This window comes from Corvus hawaiiensis, chromosome 3 (assembly GCF_020740725.1).
Source record: "Corvus hawaiiensis isolate bCorHaw1 chromosome 3, bCorHaw1.pri.cur, whole genome shotgun sequence".
Lineage (NCBI taxonomy): Eukaryota > Metazoa > Chordata > Aves > Passeriformes > Corvidae > Corvus > Corvus hawaiiensis.
In genome coordinates, this window is record NC_063215.1 from 55,496,385 (window position 1) to 55,518,683 (window position 22,299).

The window sequence follows — 22,299 nt, forward strand, 5'->3', positions numbered from 1 at the left end:
TCACCTTACAGCATCTGGTCTGAGATCTGCATTCTCCTGGGAATTTTGATTCTCTAAATAAGGTCATCCACAAAGTCAAGCCTAAAGTCAGCAGGAGTTTTATTTCTGTTTATAGGCCCTGGAAAAAAACCCACAAACCAGTGTTCTACAGAGAGATGAAACCACTGTGTAACACAGCTGAGTAGGCTGAGGCTACAGGTTACAGCAGAGAGAAAAATAGAATATACAGGAAAGTGCAAAGCAATTCAGTCTGCACCTCTTTGCATAACAGCCTGGTGTGCAATGCATCAGGGATGTGAGCTTTTCCAGCCTGGTAAAAATACGAAAAATATAAATAGGTTTCAGCCAGGGGTAAAATCCCATGAGATGTTTACTTGTAGAATAGAAAATGGTTTCCAGTTCTCTAGTTCCTGCTTTCTAAGGCTGTGGCCTTTCCTCCACTCACTGGCATGAAGGGGTCCATGTGCTTGCTCTCCCTCTGGCCCTTCTTCTCTCACTCTCCACCCAGTGTGCAGCAGATGCCACTTAAACTCTCCCCTCGCAGCAGCTTCATGTGGAATAGTTACAAACTGTTGGTATCGTCATGCCTATGTCATTACACAGAAAGTGTCCGTTAGTCTGAAACTAGGATGCTTCTCAACAGATCACCAAAAGCAGCAGAATGAAAACCAAGGTGAAGTCATAAGAGAGAAAGGCTACTGCTCCCTTGAAAATCTACTCCTGTCAGAAAGCCAATGCAGTCATTATCAGGGATAATTGTATCTAACACTTTCTGGGTTTAACCATATTACACAGATCATTTCTATTCAGATTCCATGTGCGGGAACCCATAGGACCTTTCGAGGGAAGGATAATGCTGTTGTTTAAAATTTCTCTTTATTACTTGTTTCTGTAACCTTCATCTCAGCAGTATTTGAACCATGTAGTAACAACTTACCCTCAGAAAAACCTTCTGAGTTAGGAACATACTCTCTTCCAGACACCCACATGAGAGGTAGACAGACAGTGAGAGATCTGGCAGTGCTTTAATCGTAAAACTTAATCATCATCATAAGAATTCATCATTATAATCATCTCTCTCACCTACAGCTTGAACTCTGTCTACTCAGAAACACTAAATGCTTCCTTCTCTATGTAAATACATGCCTGCATGCACACTTGAATACATAACCTGTGAGGACTGAATATCTTTTGTTTGTATTGTGTGTTGTTGAGGTGTCAAGGGGTAAAAGTGGGGATCAGACAAGTGGTGTGTGCAGGTACAACACATATGAGCTAGAATTAATGTTGGATACACAAATGATGCTGTCTAACAAAGGAAATGAGGGGCATGACTTTTGAGGCAGAACTGGAAGATAAAGGTATTCAACATTCTCCATGCTTAAAATGAATCAACTCCCAGTCCGGTAATAGCTGGGCTGGATGTAACAAATGTGAATGAACATTTGATAAGCAGTAGAGCCAAAAGGCCAATCAGTAGAGTCAAAAGACAAATCTAAGCTAAATATAAATGGCTTAATATGCCAATGGGGAAAAAAAAAATCATGTTTGCTCTATGGAGTACTGAGAAACAGCAAGGACATGGGAAGGGTAAAGAGGAAGTGTGCAGGACTGGGATAGTTGTTGTGTCTGGAATTGTACAATATGAATGCAGCTGGGCAGCTCTGACCTAGCAAAAGGAAGAAATACTCAATCTGCAAAATAACTAAGGCGAGAGCAAAGAGATTTAGCTGTGTGGATGGAGATTTAAGGTGAAGTCTCTGAGAGATTTCAAAATACAATCACAGGGATTGGATGTGACCTGGAGATGCACTTCAAAACTTGAAGGCTCAAAAATACATGCAACAGTACAGGTTTTGAGCTTTGATTGGGACAGTGGTTATTTTCAAAGGAGTACTAGTGATGAGAGAGTAAAGGAGAAAGAGTGACAGAACAGTTTCACATTTCCCTGGAGCAAGATAGGACCCTTATAATTTGATAGAGCAAGCTAAAATATACATGTTTCCCAGAGTGATGTTTAAAATTATTTCATGGCCACACATACAGTTGTTTCATTCATAAAGGTTACTTTAGAGAAACAACCATCAACATCTCAGAAAATCTGATGGAAAGGTTACTAAGGGTGTTTACTTATTTGGCTAACTTAGGGACAGGTGTTTTATTATATTCTCTCCAGGAAATGATTGGTTTGGATCATCAGTAACTTCAAAATGAAGCTCTCTGTCAAGATTTTCGAACAGCAGTGGAAAGCCAGGAGGATATCGACTGCTTTACCATTTGTTCTTGTTTCCTCACATTAAGGTTTTTGAAGTAAGGGACAGTAACTCATTCCATGAACTTTAAGGCTACTTATGAGATAAAGCTGATGTTCACTAGAAAGGTACCACAGAGTCCTAAATTAGTTGAGAAAAATGTCATTGAATAGTCATACATTAACCAAGTGTTTAATCAGTGCATGAGCCTCCTAAACCCAAAAAGCTAAAATCTACTGGCAAAACGATACCTGTCTCACCAATATCAGCAGAAAAATTTCTTTGGCACTTAAATGAAGCCAGGATTATTATACATATATTTCCAGCAACAGATAATATATGCATTCTCCAGACAGCTACATTTGGGGACTATATGAAAGCAATCATAGACATAAATCATACTGTAATCTATGTGTATTGCATGCAATGATTATTTTGAGGAATCTCTTGAAGGTAGCATAGAATAATTTAATGAAACTTATGCATTTGAACGCATTTCATATTACTTGTGTTTTAACTTTGATAGCTCAAAGTGTATTGTAATAACTATGTGCAAGCTTAACCAAACATAACCAAAGAGAAAAACAGAGAAACCTTCTGTTCATATGTTGAACCTACACGTACATATAAGTGAGTGTCTCCTGGCTGCTGCTTGCACAAGGACTACAGCAGCAAGTAAACTTCTGGTTACCCTGAGAACATGCTTTCTCTACCCTCTACAAGACAATCAGGATTTAGTTCCCTACAGAAGTGGCTCTTCTGTTAGCTGAACTGCTGGTTTTGTCAAGCAAGGTAACCCAAGTAACCAAGGCTTCACCAAGGACAATCTTGCCTAAACAACCAAGTGGTCTTCTATGATGGAGTGACTACATCAGAGGACAAGGGAAGAGTTACAGACATCATCTCTCTGGACTTCTGTAAGCCTTTGACATTGTCCATGACACGATCCTAACAGGATATCTCTAAATTGGAGAGACAATTATTCTGATAATTGGAGTTAACTACTGTATGTTTCTAAAAAGGGCAAAAATGCTCTAAATTACTTATACTTAGTTATATATACTTAGTTATAAAAACACCTGCTTTGCAAATTTTTAATGTTCGTTTTTAGTACTGTAGTCCTGCAATCCTCTTATATCTTGAACATCACACTCTATTAAAAGCTAATTTATTGATCTGAGAAAGAATCTCGTGTGGTAACAGAATGATGATCATATAAAAATGGACTCTCTATTGACTACTAATTCCTTTGGCCAGCCTGACTCTAACAGACCATTAAATAAGTGTTAATTTTTATGATGTCTTTGCCTTGCATATCACAATGTTTTCTGCATTTTGATCCTAAAAAGAACTAATCCTACAGTTTTCAACACATGCAAATTCATCTTCCATAAAATTTGCAAGAAGAGTTTCTGATCTGAAATGGAGCATTAACTACATTTTCCCCCTGTACAAAAATAGCTGCCTACACTGAAGATTTATGAGCTAGACTGGGAGGAGAGCACTGGATTTTAGCAATTTATCTAGTTCTCCTGAACTAATGAACGGTAACAACAATCATATTCCACAGTCTCACTCACAAAGTTCATAAAATAACTCGATCCAGTTATTCTGAGTCTGAACATAGCCAGTAATAGTCACCATATAAGAAGTTGTTCTCCTTGTTTTCATAGATACTAAAGGAGAATATTCAATCAGTCAACTTCCATGATCAATACCATGAAGTTCAACTGTTAACAGCACTAAATTAGACTAGCACTGCTAACTCAGGGACAATAAAACTCTAACAGTTGGTGAGGTAGGATCCATCTTTTCACAATTTCCTGATGTACCTTATTACTCTAAATTTTTTAACTGCATTTTTAATCAAACACCACGATATCCAATACCCACTTCTAAAATTGAGCACATGTATAATATTTACAGTTAAGTTTTGAAGTATACTGTGGCATAAGGAATCCAGTCATGGCACATATTTCTTTACTGTCTTCTCCTTCCTTCTGTGGTTCAAAATTTACACACAGCCTTGAAAAATTCTCAGAGAATTTATGACACTCAGCACAAAATCTATTCACCTATACCTTCCCAAGAAGATGGTGTAGGAATCAAGATAATGATATTCTACTCACTCATCCAGATACAATTATTCAAGCAGAAAATTCTGGTAGGATTTGTCAGGACTGTTTGCATGGTACCACTAAGAGAACAGCCAGCCTTCTAAAAGACAGCTTTAAATCAGATGTTTTGACAACATTTTTATATGCAACCTTCTCACCATATGATTTGACTCTCTTAACATTCACAGCATTTTATGCTGGGTTTCCTTTGTGTGAGCAAGGAAAGAAACTTAGTTTTATGTATGATTAAAGCTGCTATTCTATTATACTACATTTTCTTTGAATGTTAATTTCTGTTTATGGCAGATCTTTGAATTCTCACAAACAGGTGTTATTGCTGCATAGCTTGATATTCAAAACAGCTCTGCTCAAGATAATCTGTTCTGCACTTTTGTTATGTGGCATTTGAAAACCTTTAATTAAATCCAGGAATGATATCTGAATGAGTTCAACAAGGCAACATCATGATAACATCAAATGAAACTGAAGGTAGCTCTGGAGATGTCAGTCTACCAGCTGAGAAAAGGGCTTGTTGAGAAACTGACAGTCTATGACAAATATTTTCTTTAAGACTGGCCTGCCCTGTGTTTTAATCATCTGCCCAGAAAGACTGTTCTGCCTGCATCAGTCTTGTTTTGTTACTGCTTTGCTACAGTGATAATCATTGTGCAATTAAGGAAATTTTTATAAGTCTGAAATTTAATTAATAAATTCAAGTTCAGTGAGAGAAGACCCCTTTTAGCTTTATTAAAAGTTTTAAAAAAAGTCTGAGATGATTCTATTTGCTGAAAACATTTTAATGTATATTTGTAGGGATCAGGAGACAGGATGTGCAACTTTTTCTAGCAAACTACACACATGAATCGTGAGGTCTTAAAGATATCCTCACATGGGTCACTTTGGTACAGCACTACTGATTTTGCTTTCTCAAGTTGAAAGCTGAAGATATATTTAGTGGGAATCTCCACAATTATCCCTTCCCTATAGCTCCTAAAGAATTCCTCTCTTGGAGTACAGCTTCTGGGAGATGAAGGCATGCCAGAAATTCACTGGGGTTTGGATCCATTTAAGCTTTGCTTCCAGGATTCTAAATTACAGATTTTTAGGGTAGCTTTATTAGAAAGAAAAATTGCATGTGATTGTGAACACAGAGTGTGATTCCCTGAGCTGTGCTCTGAAGTGTCAGGTTCATCCCTGTCACCATGGTAACCAGGTTCATGACTGTCCCAAGCAAGAGCATTTAACAGGCTCTGCCACTGGAAAGGGGGATTCCAGGCACCACCAGCCTCTTCTCGGAACTTGTCCTGAAAGGGGAGGGTAGTGAGGTGATGCTTAGATTAAATCTGCTGTCTCACATTTGTGTTGCAACATAATGTGCCAAATTTATCCTCATGAGTGTCCCTCACTGGGGGAAAGGGGGAGGTGTCACCAGGTCCAGATGCTGAGCCTAACAGAAGGAGCCCTCAAGGCCCAAAATCTTTGTGATAAGTAAAGCCTTCATATGGACAAAATTAAATATGACTATGTTCTCTACGTAAGAGGTCATTGCTGCAGAAATGGATACAGACACTATTTATGGGCCCCTTCTGATAGTTTACATGCAAAACTGAAATACATACAGCTTCAGGCTAACCTCTATTTAGTCAGGTTTGTGGTGGTGTAAGGAGCTGTAGAAGTTAAGCACAGGGAGTCCCACAGTTGGCTGTGCATACAAATATGGTATCAAGTAAACAGGTGACCACCTGCTTACACATCCTGCTTCCAGATAATGCAGAAAAATAGCCTGATATTATGCCACTGGATGCTTTTAAAATTACGAACACATAGCTTATAAATATTTATATACATTTTAATTAATTAAACAATCTAGCACAGCATATCTTATACTACCCCACAATAATGATAATGCTACCTGGAATTCCGGTATAATACATATATTTATGTATAAAAGACCAGTTCCTGAGTAGTGCTGTTAAGCCCTCTCAAATGTTGATAAATGTTGCTTTGGTAAGTAATATACAATAAAAAAAAAAAAATCAAACACTTCTCTACAATTCTCCAGGACCTTCAGATCACTTCACTGATGGTACTACTTTGGTAGGAAACTCTAAGGAAAACAGAATCATGTGAACCAAGACTCTGCTGCTATAAGGGCCTGAAAAGAAAATTAATGAGGGCTCTGAGATCAGTAATGTCCATGAATTTATGACCAATTCGAAAAGAGTTTACCTTAATAGATTCAGAAGTATCAGGTGAAGAAAGTGCTGAATCTGTTTGCCTCACTAGCTGAGAAACCTTGGACATGAGCAGATGAAGAGAGCCAGAGCAAGAACAATGCTGAGGAGACAGTGTTCCTGCAACACTCTGCCCTGCTGTCCCTGGGTCACATTGAAAGGGAAAATTAGTGCCATCAATGCATTTCTACAACTTGTGCCACTAAGACATACTTCTGGAGCCCATGCACTTTGCAGGCACTTTACCATCTTTAAAACTATGGCAAGGATAGGATTTGGTTACAGGGAATTAGGATGTTCAGTGAATGTTATATATATCCACAGGTTTTAAAGCTTTTGAATTGCAAGCTGCTATCCTCATGCAAGAAAACAGCTGTTTATGCAGAAATAACTAAGTTAGCTTTAAGGGAGCTGGCTCAGTGATGCAACTGTGCCCTCAGGACACAAAAAGCTCTGGGCAAATACAGATGGCAACTGTGACAAGGCATTTTATACAGGGGTGTAAGTTGGAGTAACACTGTCAGTTTCTAGTTCAGTTGTCTTAAATGGGACAGGACACGAGATAAAAATGTAGGCTAAGGCTTCTGAAATGGCACCTCTCAAAGCAAAGAGCAAATGCCAAGGTCAGAGGAACATGGCCTGTCTCCATCTTGCAGCAGCTTTGCCCAAGAGAGGGGAGACTCCTCCTGGACACAGCCCATGATGGAGTCCAGGTGGTTAAGGTGCCTTTGGAACCTTCAGCTCCAAAACACTAAGAATAAATTATGTTGTTGAGTTTTACATGTGAATAAATTTGAGTCTATTGGTTAGTCTATTTGACACCAGAAAATCCATGATGCAACCTTTTTTTCTCCTGTCCCATTCTGGACAGCCTTACCTTCAAAACAAATGACAATAAATATTTGAAAGGAATCAGGATACCATATTTCCAGGGGTCTACTACAGTATGTTTTTCAATCTTTGAAGTTCCCTGTCAGGTCATAATTTCAAAATTGTCACTAACAATGCAAAGGCTGGAGATTTAGCTGAAAAAATCCTAATCTCTGTGAGAACTCAGGTTTTAGAAATCGATACGATGTTCTAAAATATAGGTTGTGGACAATATTAAGGGCTTGTTATAAAATACCAGATCTCATCCTGTAACAGCTGCATATTTGAAATGTTGGAAAAATTCAGGGAAACACCTAATGTGACTTTTTTTTTTGGGAATCTGGTTAATGTTCTCTGTCTTGCCAAAAAAGAATTTCAAAATAAGGCTTTCTTGAGCCACTTGATGTACTTCTTTCAGTAGCCAATATGGAAGCAGAGATCTAAAAATTCAAACCAAATTTTTTCATGGCATGTGTATTAACAGATCTTGAAAAGGATACCTAAAAAAATGGATGTATAACTACGTAATATTCATGGTCATCAGGCTGAAACAATGAAATATAAACCACTATTTCTCTCTGATTTTCTGGAAAGGGGTATTGGCTAAGAATGATCCTCTGATCTACCTGATTTAAAAATTGCTTGTTGGATGGAATGTTACCATTTCTTAAGGTCATTGTGATCACTTCCCTTATAAGCGCAATGGACCTGTTAGACCTGTTGCAGCATTATTTCCTGGGAACATATAAAAGCAGTCAGCCTCTTGCTAATGAGATAATTTGTTAAGTTAGTGTTTGGCCACATTATAAATCCATCAACTTTCAAGTTTTACTCTAAACAAACTGCCTTCAAAAACATGTGTTTTTAAAGATAAAATCTCTCTTGATGTTTTAAAATTTCAACTGCGCAAGACACCGCGCTGAGAAGTTACCTGGTGTTGACAATGAGTCCTATACAGCTTGTTAGCTCAGAATTAATTCTTAAAATTACTAAAAAAAGCAATGTTTGATAACGAATATACACAATGCCTCATCTTTATGTGCCTTTCCACCAGATAGCATTTAAGAAGTTTAGCAGAGAAAGTACATTATAATGATCATTATCACTTATCTAGGCACATGACATGGTTTATGGGGAAAAATATTACTCTCAAATGTCTGAAGTTCCATTTTGCTATATTTATTGAAAATAATATTCTGTGAATAATTTCTGCTAATTTAAGCAACTATAAAATCACAACTGAGAATTTACTGGTAGTGCAGGAATTGCAGAGTTATTGCAGACCTGCGTAATTACACTGAAAGAAGTAAGGACAGCTTGACTCTCCTCCACCAGAAAAGTGCAAACTCTCATTGTGAATGATAGCTCAAAATACAGAAATTCCCAAGATGAAAAATTTTCTTATACCAAATGTGGTGCTAATAACATTGCAGATGGAATCAAAAGACTGAGGCAAGGAGGAAGAACATAAATCATCTTTCCTTTGTCCTTTCCAAAAAACCAAACCCACACAAATTAAAGTTTGTATAGTGCTAAATTTAGTAGCCTTTGATAGCAGTTATCAGTTGTTATGTGCCATTCAGAATGGTGGAAGGTGAGAAAATACATAGAACCCTCCAAGAAAACAAGTGGTTAATTCTTCCTTTGGAGGTAGGTCCTAGTTTTTCCGAACATGCATAGATTAAATTTTATATATAGCATATATGTATGGTTTATATATAATCTTTAATAACCCATCTGTTATTAGTATCCCAGATTATTACTGTTATGACTGATAGCCTTTGGTATTTTGTTTCTTGTAAAATTTGGTATGTTTTCACATAGAGTGGAAGAGTAAATAGATATACTCTGAAAGAAGCAAAGATGCTTTTTTTCACAAGAGCTATATTCTTCCATTTAGAGAATTTTTTTGCATCTTCTTCAGTTCTATAATACCTTAATAACATGGTGTAGTGTTTGTAGGAGTCCACTGGGCTGGCTGGGAAACAACTGCACTGGAGTGCAACAGCCATGGCAGAGAACCCTTTTTTCCCATGTAAAGCCTTCCTATTGGAAGAGCATCTGCTCCCAGAAAGTTACATGGGTCAAAACTCTTGAGGTTCTCCTGAACTTTTTAGCACTACTGCTTAAGACACCTGTCTTAAGCAGCTGGATGTCTGGGAGCATGAGGGAAAGGCAAATATCCTCTTCCAAACCAGTGGGGGATATCACCCAGCTGCACATCACAGCAGGCTGTAAGTACTATCTCAGCCATTACCCTAATTATGCAGTTGCTCCCAAATCTGCTTATCCAAATACATCTGAAAGGTCTTATGCCAGCACTTTAAGCTCTGCCACCTGATTTTGGACTGAAATATCAAAGCCATGGTGCTTATCTGTGCTAGTCTACCAGCTGTGATGTGAGGGCAGCAGCCTCTAGCTGGCTAAAAGCTTTGTCATATTCTGCTACACCACCATTTCCAACCCAAATATGTTACCTAAGCCTTAAACCCCGTGTAAGAAGTCATGAGCCTGTCTGTAGGCTTGTTTACCACATTTGACATCTAAAAACACCGACATAATGACACTGCAACAACGTGCAGCTAATGCAATGACAACTGTATGAAAAACACATCAATAACCACAGCTCTGGGTTGATTGCCATTGATTATTGAGTTCAGATCAGGACCTGTAATGATATTAAAAGCCTTTCACACTGTGTCATTGCCTCTCTTTCTATATATGCCTACATTATTAATATGTCAAAGAAACTTTCAACCACGAAGAAGAGATGGCAGTCCTGCAGACTACAGGACAACACAGGTCTGCAAGAAAAAAGACTGTCAAGGGTTCACTTTCTGAACCTTTGACTCTACTTTTTCGCATTTTTTTCTTTTAATACTGAAGTTATCTTCAAATCTTAAACTCTAATAATCTCCCTCATCTGAAAAAAATAAAGAGATTTTTGTTATTTCCATTACTTGAGGAAATATTCACACAAGACTGTGAAGGGGAACCAGGTGTAATAGAGAACTTCTATGATTAAAGTTAGATGAACTTTTTGTATCTGTTATTATACTGGTTCATAAAAGGTAAAGATGAACCAGTTTTTAATTTCACAAAGCACACACTCTGGCAAAAGACAGTGAGGATGTAGGAAAGGTAGTAATGGCTGTACAGTATGCAGAACTAAAAGGTACCAGTTTGAAAATGACTTTGGTGCCCCCTCAGTGCACGTTTTACATAAGTAGTAGAGTGTTTGGCTGTTTTTATCCAGAGGATGGAACGGCCTGCTCTGTATTGGATATGCCTTGGGCTGCTGCTTTCTCAGCTAGTTTCTCCAGGAAAATACAGCTGTATCAAAGGAAAAAAACCCCAACCATATATTTAACAAAAGCTTCAAATTCACATAAAAGTCAAAATAAATGAAGCCAACTATAACATGCAAATATTGTATTATGATTTATGTAACGGATTGTCAGCAAAGAAGATTACTGTTCTGGTATTTATATTTTAAATCTAGTTTTAGGGTTTTCAGTTGTGATCTGATTAAAATGTGACTGATTTGGAGGAGAAAATCACCTTAAACTGATAGAGTGCCAAGAACTCTTGCAGATGAGGTGGCAAAAATATCTATACTGAGGCCCTGAGTTATGTCTAACAATGATCAAAACCAAATTTACATCTTAAAATGACAACAAAGATTGTATTAAACAAGAACTGACATTAAAACAATGTGCTCTAGTGTTCAGAGACACAAGCTAAAACACAGTTGTATATACCTCATTTCCATTGTCTCTTTGGCAAATGTGAACTGCAATTTGAAACACCCAGGCCACTCCACACTGTGAGTTCCCATTTATAAGCAGGTATTCCTGGCCATTCACGGCAAAAACAGCCTTTCATCTTTTCAAGGGCAGGAAAAATGGATTTATTCACTGACTAACTTGATACGACTTTAATGAATGGTTCACTTCAACTTCTCATTCCTTAAAACCCAAGCAATGTTATCTATCAGCTTTCTTAGAGACAGCTGGCCAAAATTTTCAAACTTGGGCTGATGGATTCAACCTCATATATTCAGACAGCACCAACACAGGAGATGACTTTCAGATTGCTTGAACAGCTGTCATAAATCAGATGAATTGTCATATTTCAACGAATGTCTGAAAAGAAATGTACACCCGGGAAATATATTAGCCAATGAATGGAATATCTGATAGACCTTCTCTTGCCTGATTCTGGTATAATGATAAGACTAGTAAGTACTACATGAAAACATAGTGCAATCCAATATGATCATGCCTGCTATTTACCAAATACTCAAAAAATAAAATTAAATTCAAAACTGTTTGCATACTTCAAGCATTTAAGAAACAGAAAGTGGAGAATAATAATGTATTTCTGAAGCAAATATTAAATAACTTGGGTCTACATTAAACTTCGTAAGAAAACTATAAAAGCCTTTTTTTATCACTAGAACACAGGAAAAAATGCTGAAAAAGAAAAGTAAGAAATGTAAATGAAATCAGTGATTTGTGATTGTAAAATATCAGTTTAAATTGGATGGGGATTTTATCCCTCACTACATGAATCTGAGAGATATATGCCAATAAAAAGAGAAGCAAATCCAAATGTGGATCTCTGTGAGTGAGAGAGGTGGCCTATTTCTTTCCTTCCTTCTAAAGGCACAATCCAGACCTATTACAGACATTACTTTGTACAATCCAGAAAATCCATGCCTTGTGTTAGTTAGCAATGGGAACTCCAGATGCAACTACATATGCAGCCACCCCAGAAAACTACCATTAGGTCTGCATAAATTCTCTGCTTTTTTGTGAGATGGGCAGAACAGGAATGCAAATAGTGTTAGGAATCTGAAAGGCAGAAGCACTGGAAGGCACTATCAAACCTGCATGGAGTCATTTACAGATGAACCTCCTTGTGATATACACCTTGGGTCACTGCTAGTAAGCCTTCACCTTTAGTCGGAGCAAATACATCCCTTCCTATTTCTTACTGTGCAGATAGAAACAACCAAACAACATCACTCAAATGAGGGAAGTGATGTCACCTTCTACTTAACAGAAAATATCAACAAAGATCCTGTCATTTAACCTTCCCTTACCTTTGCCCCCGCTCCACAATCATACAATTCCTGTCTCAAAGTATTGCACTGCTTTTACCCTTGATGTTTCTTTTAAGGCTTTTAAGCCTGAGTACTTTCTTCCTAAGCATAAAGAAATTATTCATAAAAGTAACCTTTGCTGACCAAATGAATCCAAATCAGGTTAAGTCTAAAGATAAGAAAAGCAATGACTAAATTTCATTGTCTATTTATTTTTCAAAAAACTTTTATTTGTATTGTGAACTAGTCTGAACAGGTTTTTAAACTAAAAAATGTTCAGTCTACTTCAAATATTTTAAATATTCTTTACATTCAGTTACTCTCTTGAGACCTGGCAAACTGAATATCTCCATATGCATTTGAGAGCAGGACTTCTACTGAAATCAAGAGGGTTACACCAGGATGGACAAAAAAGGAGTGGTTCAACCACTCTTAACGGAAACTACTAAAAGAAAAGTCTGATTTCAAGATTCTGTCTTTTACTTCATGAAATGTCGTGAACAAAGATGCCAATTTAAGGACTATCAGTTTACATAAACGCAATACTTAAACATTTTTCAACAATTAGTTAGATGTATTTGCTCTAAGCTTCCAGCAGAATCATATGCAAAAAATCTTATTTCAGACACTTACAGAAAAATGTATTTATGCCCACTAACAAAAAAATGCCTTATTAAGCATTCATAGACATTGCAGGTATTTATTAAATCAGTTTTATCACCAGAAGATATTTTTAATATAATATCAATTTCACTCTGTTTATTGAACACTTGCAAAGCCTCTTTCAAGAAACATGAAATCTTTTACTTAGTAACAATACACTAAATTTCATTCTCACTCAGCTCATTGACTTAACAATGTTCACTTAGTGAATGTGAATTCAAACCAAGTTTCATTACATAGAACCATCTTACACTAATCTCGACTTCTGGCAAGGATAAAAAGTACCATTAATATTTAAGAACTTTTAATTACAAATGCTGATTGGAAACCCAGTGACAGCAACAGCCAAATTCAAACAAATTTTTCTGAAAAAGGCAAATAGTCCTCATCCCATAACTCCAGAGGAAATAGCTTTCTATAACTGGTATGTACTTCCCCATTAAACCCAAATATCCTTCCCCCACAGCACTTCCACTATGCCTGTGCTGCTGCAGGAGGGTAACAACTCTAAGGAACTCCTGCTCAGAGTTTTGTAGAGACCTTTCTCACATTCTTGGCCCATCAAATACTCTAGTAACAGAATATGTCATCTTGGATTTCATTCCTGTCTTCAACATTGGATCAGGGAAGATTACAGCTGAGATTAAGCTGAGTTAGTTTCAGCGCCGGGCTATCCCTCCCACTTCAAGCAGGGCTCCTTGTGCACAAGGGTCTGTCCCAGCCACAATGAAATGAACAGAAATGGCTTGAGAATAATTTCTGAGGTTAAAAAAAGTCTTTTTGCCTTAGCTAATACATTAAATATTTCAAGAGGGATGTGGGCAAAACAGTAAGAGAGTAGTAAAGAGAGACTTTACAGGGAAGCTGAACTCAAGGAATTCGGGGGAAATATAAGTGTAAAGTGTACATTCTGGGAATTATAATTTTTCAAAGTCCCTGTTCTCAAATTCTAGCTCGTTTCAGGTATCTGACAGGGAAAAATAAGCAGTTCATTCCCCTGTGCCCATTGGTATCTTTTTTCCAAATTTAGAGCTAATGGAGACTTTCATTAATATGAAACTTCAGAACACCAAATTTGAATCATCACTGTAAACCTATGTAGGGGAAGAAATTTTACTGAAACTTCCTCCATTCTCACTGGAAATATAGTATGCTGAAAAGCATTACCTTAAAGTCTAAGCATTGTTAAGGAATCTGTCTGTCTGAGGGTGGAATAAGGATAACTCTGGCTGAGGTGGAGTAAATCTTCATCACTGCACTTGTTAGGGTGCTGTGTTTTCAATTTGTGACCAAAACAGTGTTGATAACACTGTTTTAGCTATTGTTGAGCAGTGCTTGCACAGCATCAAGGCTTCCTCATTTCTCACACTGCCCCACCAGCAAGGGGCTGGGAGGGGGCATGATCAGGACAGCTGGCCCCAAGGGGTATCCCATGTCATATGATGTCATGCTTAAATAAAACCTGGGAATTCTATTTTTCCAAAGCTTGGAGACTGTCTGGGCATTGGACTGGCTGTGGGAGGTAGTGAGCGACTGCCTTTGTATCCCTTAAAAAAAAAAAAAAAAAATTAATCCTTTCTTCACTTATTAAACCATTATTATCTCAGCTCACAGGTTTTCTTACTTTCCTTCCTCTGATTCTCCTCCCCATTTTGCTGGTGAGCAGAGCAGCTGAATGGGTGCTTAATTGCTGGTCGGGGTCAACTGTCCCACCCTCCAAAAAGCACACAGAAAGGAAGAAATAAAAGCAACAATGAAAATTGTTCAAAATCTTAAAGAAAACCAACTCAACAGAAGAAAACCAAAAGCTACTAATACCATTGGCCATTTATATCCAGTTTGGTCGTCTAAAAACAAACAAGCTGCTTCTTCTTATCCAATTAATAAGACATATTTATAATGCTCTATTCAGTTAGTTACTTTATTGTAATTTGCATGCCATCTCTCCTAGTTGAACCTCTAAAAGTCCTTTTAGGTGTTAACTTGAGACACAGCACTCTTATTTAACAGCTGAAAGAGTGGAAACAGAAAATAAACAAGCCTGGGGGTTACAAGAATCTCGCACTTGAGCTATAAGTGTTTTCAGATAAAGGTAATGTTTGGCATAACTCTTACTTTCCACAGTGTCTCTTTTTCCCTTCCTCGCTCTGCTGCTTTTACAACAAGGTAAGATAAGGTCATACAGCATTTAGCAACCTTAACAAAAAGCAGCCTATACTAACTGGCACTTTTTCACTTTTTTTTTTTGCTATACCTATCCTCCCACCCCCTCATTTTTTTACACAGTATTTAAGGCAGTTAAAGATTAAATTATTTGAATGTCAAACTTGAAAGGTAAAGTACTCCAGTTTACCACTATTTTTTTATCTGTAGCAAGAGAGGATGAATGAAAAGGGAATAAATGACACAGTAGTCCTTTCATACCCCCCTTCTTCTTTCAAGAGCATTCTTTTTTATTTCCCTCACTTTCAATTCAGCCCATTCACAAAGGATTAGCATAACACATCTTTTTATGCTTGTAAGGGTTACAGCTGTAATCGCCTCACCTCATCACTTTACTTAGAAATCCTGTCTCCAGAGGAGTAATTCGATTACTCACGACAATCCAACTTTCGCCTAACCAAATAGGAATTCATTATAATGCTGTGCTGCTTCATCAGTTTACTATGAGTGGATGGGAAAAAATATAGCAAAATGAATAGCTGGTGTGAAAGGAAGAAAGGAACTGTCAGCTAACAAAAGGCTACCAACAAAAGCTAGGATGACAAGAAGAAAATCTAAGTCCCATGGGCAAGATAGCCTCCAAACTACTAATGACTTGTAGCTTTTAGAAGTCTTGGGTTTCAAATAGGTATGAAAAGTTTGTAAATTGATGAGAACACCTGATTGCTTCAATCTGATTAGTCTTCAGCAGGCACTGGGCAAGTGTGTGTAGAAACCTGAGGCAGAGCTTTTCCACATGCTGAAGAATCACCGTCATCTTCTGTTGGTGGAAAATACATTCATGTTGGTCCTTATAATGGCTTTTCTTGTCCTTTCCTTCTGAGATTCAAAAATGTACATGAAGTAATCTTGGCTGCATACCGCTTCAAAGTAAAACTAGTACTATCCTTAGCAAATGATAGTGGATAAGGAGAAAAAAAATAAAAATAATGAGGACAACTGGCATATCCAAATGACTTCCAGTTGTCCATATACCCACAAGCATAAATCTAAGAAAAGCTCATGCTGATTGTGGCACAGAAGGACAGTACTTGGGGCAGAAGCACAGATGCCAGGATCATGCCTTCTATTTAGAAGTAGAGCATTTTATTTTATTTTGTATTATTTCTGTAGAGTGATTTAAGATGCCCAGATATAATGAGATAAGTTCTCAAGGGCAACATTTGTTTTGCCAAAGGTTTAGGAGCATTAGGATCCAGCTGATAAATCTTTAGCTGTTAGACTGGCTTAGGTTGGTTTCAGCTTTTGGAGCCCATAACTATCTTCTTGACTTTTATTTTTACAGATTTCAACACAACATATGGGCAGCATTAAGGGCATTAAGGATTTATAAATTCACATCATCATTATAAAAATATACGAAGTCCAAAATATATTTGGGGTTAAATGGAATACATATACTACTTATGGTCAAATTAAATATTGATGTGTTCCTGCCTGTGTTAAAAAGAACAAAAGAAAACATTGTTTTTACAGTAACCGTATGAAGAAAACACTCCAGACACAAAGAAAGCAGTTCACTGCATTTACTTTAGTCTGGTTTCTTTTTAATCTGGAATTTCTTTTTACTTAAAGTCACTGCTCTTTTACATTCTTCTAGGCAGTTAACTTTTATTGTGATGTGTGTGTACTTTACAGTGACTGGAAATCAATAATAATTCTGATACTAAGCCCTTTTTGTCTTGAAAAACTTAAAATATCCCTAGGACAGCATCTTTCTTCAATACTGCTCATGGGAATTTCCTAATAATTACATTGTTAGATGTGAGTGGAGAAATTGAGTACATGAAATAAAAGCCAAACTTTAAAATGAAAAACATCCTCGGAGAACAGGAAAAATTGTCAGTTATTGTTATAGAGCAAATTTTTTCTCAACATATACATGACTGCAATAACCATATTCACTCTACACAGGCAAAGTATCTGTGTTCTTCCTCTTTATTCCATAGTTACAAATCAGAGGAGAGCAATCCCCCAGCCAAGACCTCATGCTCTGATCCTAATGAGACTTACAGTTCCAAGAGAGAAATCTACACGTACACAGAGAGATGGGGCAAGATCCAGCACCCAGCCTTGAATTGACGAGACACCTCAAAAAACACAGCAAATTGTTCAGGTACAAGAACACACATTCTCTTTTGCCTCCTGACACTTTTTGATTCACCATGGTTTATTTGCTGAAAATGAAGTTACAATACTATTTTTTATTAGAGTATGCTGTTTAAGAAATTAATTACTCAGTTTGCAGAAAAGCTGCTCTGATACACTGTGCAGACAGCACAGGCATGGTTAGGCAATGCTGTATATCCCAATGTAAGCAAGATCTTTCTCTTCAATAGTGAACTCCCATCAGAAAAGTTGAAATACCTTACATTAAACTGGACAGTAGTAATAATAAAATGGAAGAGAGAGTGGAAAGACCTCAGCAGAAACATAAAACCATACATTATTTCTTATGCCCTACCCCAAACCATTAGCAAGTCCTCCAAGTTGCTTAACCAAGATAAAAATAAGTTGTGGGACTGTAAATATCACAAGGCACCCATTATGCTTACAGATAGAGGATTGCATATTTTTCATTAGGGTGATAACTTTTTTCTCTTTGCTGTAAAACACCTAGTTAGACAATTAATTTAGACTCAAAAATTACATAGTTAGCAAAACTAATGTGGCACAAAACCCAGCAGAATACAAAAATAACTGAGTATCTGTTCTCATAAAAAACTGAATTTAACATACAATAGCCATTTTCAAAGCTGACAAAAGAAATATATATTATATCTGTACTTAGCTTCCAGTTTAGGGATGTTTTATTTATGCTTCTATCTCAAACATTTATACCACAGTATAATTTGCTTCTAACTACCTTAAGTAGCTACATCCTGAGAAGGAAAAGATGAAAGACTTACAGTCAGCTTTTCCTGTGTGATTGTATTTCCCCTTTAGCCTAGCGAAGGTTACGACAATTTGTTGGAAATCCTACATTTTTTCTTATGTCATCAGCTCCAGCTATGGCAATAACAAAATTTGGCTTGATGAAATACTTCAGCATTGGGTAGGACTCAAGAAGCCTGCATACATGGCTGAATGGAGTATGCAGTACAGCTGATGTGTTTTGCTTTGACAAGACGTTGAGCAAGCAACTCAAATGTGGAAGGAGTTTTATTTTAAGAAATTTTGCCATTAGATACAAAGCAGCTGTCACTTGATCTTAGAGTTTTGAAAATCTAGCCAAGTGTTGTTTAGCATGAGATGTTGGACACATCCTCATTTTCCCAAATCTCAGAATGCGTTATGGTAACAATTGGGGGGGCTCTCTTGTTCTGGCAGTATGACCCCACCTCAGCAGTGACATGGGCTACATGCTGCAGTCACGTCCCTGCCAGGTTCACTGTGTGGGCCCAGCTGTGCACCATGTGCTACTTACCAAGCTCATCCCCTCTGTGGGCTGGCTGGAGGCAAGCAAGGCACTACACTCTAGCTGTAAGCTCAGGCAGCAGCAGTACCTGCATAGCTTTCCTCTTCTCCTCCAAGCTATAGGCATTAGTTCATACAAAAGTCTGTCTGGTTCAGGTCCAACCCAACAGCACCCTGTGCTTACCATCTATCACATTATGTTTTGATCTGTGCAAGCACCACTAGCAAAGGAAATTGTTCTAAGTATGTGTTTGCATTCATCTAAATAGTTCATTGAATGGGTTAATCAAAAATAAAGCATAAACCATTTGTACTTCCCGAAAAAATTTGGAAAAATACTTCCAGATGGTTCTGTTTCATGGGTATAAAATTTCACTGCCTAAATTTCACCACTACTGAAGGGACATCCAGGAAGTTGTGATTTCTGTTGCTCAATACTGTGCATGCAATAAATTGATTTCACTTTCTAACTCTGAGAAAACTCTACAGTTCTGTTTGAATTCAATCTACACTAGTAAAGCTATTTGATTTGACTAAGTAAGATGATGCCTCAGAGCTTATGCTGAGTAAGCAACGTGCTTTTAATACAAAGGCAACCAAATTACCAGCTTTCGTATTTGGACAAGCATATAATGCAATTCAGTTTTCCATGAGCAGCAGCTGAGTGAGCTGTGGTTCTCTAGGCTGCAGACAAGAAGGCGCAGGGGGCCTCCATCACTCTCTACAACTACCTAAAAGGAGGTTGTAGTGAGGTGGGGGTTGGTGTCCCCCAGGTAACAGGTGGCAAAATGACAGAAAACAGCCTCTATCTGTGCCAGGGGAGGTTTAAATTGGGCATTAGGAAACATTTATTCACTGAAAAGGTGGTTAGGCACTGGAACAGGGTGCCCAGGGAGAAATGGTGGAATCACCATGCCTGAAAGTGTTCAAAAAATTGCAGATATGGCACCTGGGGACACAGTTCAGTGGGTCAAGATCTTAGACATCTTTTACAGCCTTAACATGATTCTATGATCTCTCAGTCACTAAACTGCCAATGACCTATCATAGAAGGAGGATTTCTAAATGAAGTTCAAAAGCAAAATAAGAATTTGGTAGATTTACAAATATGTAGTGACTGCTGCAAATAGACAGCAGCTTTTCCCATCTCAGTGTACAGCACAATCTAGGCTGAAACACGTAAGCAGGGAACACTCCACAGTTCAAGTTACTGATCAAAAGTCCTTTGTAACCATGATGGTTAATATCTGACTGCTGTTCATGGACACTTGGGACATATATTCCTCAAAAGACGGAGTAATCTGAAAAATCAGCCTTCTTATCTGATATGTATAGAATTTTCTGTAAATGTGCAAGTAGGAAAGGAAATACACTATTACATACAGCAATTTTAATCTTTGATCCCATTTGAGATATAGAGGACAGAGGCTCCTTCTGGATGTTTCACTGAGCAGATGAAGCACGCAGTACTCAGTTTTCACAGTGTAGTATCTTAAAAGCCTTTACGCCGGGACAAGGAACGATAACCTTTTTATTAGACGTGTACAAAAGTAAATGCTAAGAGAGGTGAACACATGGATGCAAATCCCTGTATAAATATTACGGTTCAATGATTTCAAGAAGAATGGTGTTGCGGTGCATGGGGGGATGACCACTGCAACAGAACATTCAGAGGAATGGTGAAGAGGCCTCCAGAACACAGAGGTCTGATTCTCTCCCCGTGGTTACGGCGAGTTCCCATGTTCCTAATGGTTCTTAGTTTACATGTTTCAAGTTTATTGGCTTAGGAGTTCTCCACCCAGTTTTATGTATGAGTTCATGTTTATGTATTTCCCTTAATTGCCTATGTATTAGTTCTAGAAAGTTCTCCCATCTTTGACGCCCCATTGGTTGACTCATGTAATCTCCTCCCATAAGTTATCCCCATTGGATAGCCCCCCCTATTGGCTCCTCCCCCTTAGTCAATCCCCATTGGTTGTTTCCCCTTATACTGCCCCCTTTTTTTCCTGAGAGTAAGAACCTTGGACCCTCTCATTCCATTGTGTTTTGTCCCTGGACCCTCCGCTTGCAATAAACCAGCTGGAACCCATAAAAGAGACCCCTCTCTCTTCCTTTGCCTCCTCCAACACCTCTTCAATATCCTTGTTTGGGGCTCGCTCCTTGTGAAGGAGCTGGCCCTCTCCGCTTGCTGCAGCAGAAACCAAGGATGTCTGCAGCTGGACACCGTGCGGTCTCGGGCAGCCCTAGCGGTGTCAGAATGGGAACTAACTTACAAACTTTCTAAATTTTGGAATATTATCAGATAACTGACCCTTCAGGATTAAATCTTTATGAACTACCAGAAATGAGAAACGCTAAAGAATTGTGAGAAAATCTGTTTGCATTTGCAGAAAATAATTACAGCATGTTGAATTACCAGTCCTTATAAAAGTTGGTACAAAATTCTAGGGGATGCAGCAACATCATTTCAAAAAAGAAATGACAGACTCAATTCTGCAAAATCTGTGAAATTAGAAACAGATCAATGGTCAATTTGAGATTTGCTTGGCAACATGTTTTCTATTGTAATGGGTCAACAAAAAAAGCAAATTCACACCATCCGGATGGTGTTAGTGTACATAAAAATTAAGATTCACATTAAAAAATGCCTGTACTTGTGTAAATCAATGCCTTCCATATGTTGAGGCAATTTGAATGCCAATTACAGTATCTGTAGAATCCTGTCCCTTCTCTCTCTGATATGGAAAAAGGCTCATCTGCTGTTAAAAACATGGATATAGTATTAAAACCTCTTTTAACAGTTCTGGCGAAGAGTCAGCAATTTGATTTTTCTGTCATTACCTAATGGTCCCAAGAATAAGTTGTACAACCAGAATACACATCTTCATATCATAGAATAGTTTGGGTTGGAAGGACCATTGTCATCTAGTGCAATCTGGGCCCACTACTGAACCTTGGGGCCTCCAACTAGACTCTGTGCCACTGACTACGACCCTCTGGGATCTGTCATTCACCCAGTTCTCAATCCACATCACTGTCCACTCATTAAGGCCACACTTCCTGAGTTTGCCTATGAGGATATTGTGAGACTGTGTCAGGATAGACAATACCTGCTGCTCTCCCCTTAACCATCAAGGTAGTTGCTTCGTCATAGAAGGCAGTCAGGTTGGTCAAGCATGATTTCCCTTTAGTGAATCCATATTTACTACTGGACACTCATGTGGATAGAGGTGGCCTCCAGAATGAGATGTTCCATTGACTTTCCAGGGATATTGAGGTCAAGCTGACTAGATGGTAGTTCCCTGGGTCCTCCTCCTTGCCCTTTTTGAAGACTGGGACGTTTGCTTTCTTCCAGTCCTCAGTTATCTCTTCTGATCTCCATGACCTTTTAAAGATGATCATGAGTGGCTTAGCCC

At 38.0% G+C, this 22,299-nt stretch overlaps 1 protein-coding gene across 18 annotated transcripts in view; it reads right to left on the reverse strand.

The window, feature by feature from the left end:
• The window catches only part of PTPRK (protein tyrosine phosphatase receptor type K), a 392,047-nt gene that overhangs the window by 38,376 nt on the left and 331,372 nt on the right, over positions 1-22,299 (reverse strand). The window lies entirely within an intron of this gene.